This window comes from Mus musculus, chromosome 5 (genome assembly GCF_000001635.26).
Source record: "Mus musculus strain C57BL/6J chromosome 5, GRCm38.p6 C57BL/6J".
NCBI lineage: Eukaryota > Metazoa > Chordata > Mammalia > Rodentia > Muridae > Mus > Mus musculus.
The window spans coordinates 113,337,215-113,339,473 of NC_000071.6; the positions used below are offsets into that span (position 1 = coordinate 113,337,215).

The 2,259-nt window shown below is 48.6% G+C and overlaps 1 non-coding gene across 1 annotated transcript; it reads right to left on the bottom strand.

Annotated features, from left to right (window-relative positions):
* Nucleotides 1-375: 375 nt before the first annotated feature.
* Mir7230 (microRNA 7230) lies at nt 376-431 on the bottom strand. The gene has a single exon (NR_106089.1). It is a non-coding gene; the product is annotated as a microRNA 7230 (primary transcript).
* Nucleotides 432-2,259: the final 1,828 nt, after the last annotated feature.

Sequence of the window (2,259 nt, forward strand, 5' to 3'; positions counted from 1 at the left end):
TGATCTAGACCACCCCTCACAGGCATGGCCCGAGGTGTGTCTGCACAGGGACTCTAAACTCTGCAAGTCGATGGGTCAAGATTAGCCATCACGGGTAGCCCTGGAGTGGAATACCAACATGCAAAAAGAATGCCTTGGGACTCCTACTTCACTCAAAAATGCCGGTTAGTGATACCCCTGCCCCTTCCTCAGAATCGAGAGCTGGAGATTTCCCTTCAGTAATTAGACACCTGGAAAGCACAAAACTGTGCAAATCTGCCCAAAACTTGCTATCCATCGGTGAACGAGGCCTTCCGGATGTGGGTCTTTCGGGTTTAAAGGAAGCCAGCCAGGGTAGGGAGTATGGCTCAGCTTACGAAAGTGCCTTCGGGCAACACCTACTGACAGTCTCAACTCAAGCCCCCAGAAGCCACTCAGAGAAACAGCAGTCTTTGTGAAGAGACCCAGAGACCACAGAGTCTGCTCTCGAGCCAACTGAGACCGGGAGCACACTGTGGTGCAAGAGACAAGAGAGACTGACCCTACCTCATGCACAAGACTGAGGTGGAAAGAGAAGCAAGTCCCCGAATGCTTGCTTGTGGCATGCACACACACACAGCTACCCCCCCAAAGTCTTATAATCCCATTTATATAAAACGTTGTGACAGGAAAATTCAAAGGAAGGGGGACGTAAGTTTTCTAAGCCTACGAGGCAGGGAGAGGGGCAGACGGCCAAAGCTCCCTCACAGAGCGCAAACTGTAAAAGTTGTGCTTGTTTGAAAACCACACACCTTTGAAATGTGAATTTTATGGGTCGTAAGTTCAAGACAAGAGAAAAAGGTTTGATGTGCAACCCCCCACCTCCTCGTATTTTAAGTCCAACCCACAGGAAAGACTCTAAAAATAATTATTTACACATATATGTCTTGTGTTGGTGTGGGTCACATATGCACAGATGACCTCAGGGGCCAGATGGCGTTACTGCTTTTCATGGCTGCTGGGAACCAGTGTCCTCCAGAGAAGGCAATAACTCAGGGTAGGGCAGCTCTGCTTTTCCAACCTGGTATGGGGATTGAAGGGAAGACGGGAGGAGAAGTGACTCTTCTTAACTACGGAGCCACTTCTCCAGCTGTTGTCGCTCTTGTGTCAGCAGAAAAAAACAAAACAAAGAACCAAAAACTGGATTCTACAGAGACCGAGGTAGAGTCACTTGGGAATTCCACCCAAGTGTAGCTTTGTGAACCAATGAGTTTGTTGCGGTCTTGCACAGGAGCATGGGTAGGTATCCCAAAGGACATGACACCCCTCTGAACAGCACACCCCAGCATGCATGGGTCACAAGTCTCCCCTGCACAGTTTATGGCTGCTGTCGGGCCCTCCCCCACGGGGGTTCCCCTCTCAAGCGATCACTGTTGCTTATACAACCTGGGGGTGGGAGACTTGTGAAACTCCTGAAGTTTCTGAGTTACCGGATCTCTAAGCTTCATTGACTTCTTGAATCATATAAACCAGTCTCCTCCCTCCTGAAGAGAAGGTTTGAACTCAGAGGAGATAGCTACATAGCTATAACTTCCAGGTTGGACACTGGAGATGGGTACGGCGCAGCCTGTAGGAGGAAGCCACCTGACTCGAAACCACCAGTTGACATTATTACCTTGGCCTTTAAAATGCTCAAAAAAGAGCTGTGCAGAAAGTTCTCTTGTTTCCGTAGGGTAAGTGTGAACAGCTTAGGAGGGCACAGGGAGGGGTGATTTTTTGGTGCCTTGATGGCCTGAGATAAAAGCCATGTGTGTCTGGAAAAGGAGCTCAGCCAGCCAGTCTCTGTCTATTCCCTATTCTGTGATGGAGATGCGGTTCCCAGGGCCTGCTCGTTTCTCACAGAGTGAGCCCGAAGCACACCAAAAGTACTTTCTAGAAGGTTTGTTGTTTGTATCCAAAAGGATTAGGAGGACCTATTGTGGTGGTAGCCTTCACAAGAAGGCAGTCACTCAGGTCAGGGCAGAGGTTGGCTTTTCCAATCCAGTATGGAGATTGTTTGAAAAAAAATCAACCAAGAAAAGATAATCTCGATGCACAGGAGCTAGGATGAGTGAACTCCCAAGATTAGCTTCAAGAGGGGGAATTAGAGCATCTTGCGACAGCCAGTGTGCTTAGGGAGTCCTAAGTTAAGAGAGAGTGCACTTAGTTCTAGAAAAAAAATTTTTCTTATCCTTATATATTCCTCGGGGTGGAGGGGGTGGTTTCATGTCCTCATGTCAGCCTAGGTGCCAGGCATGAGGG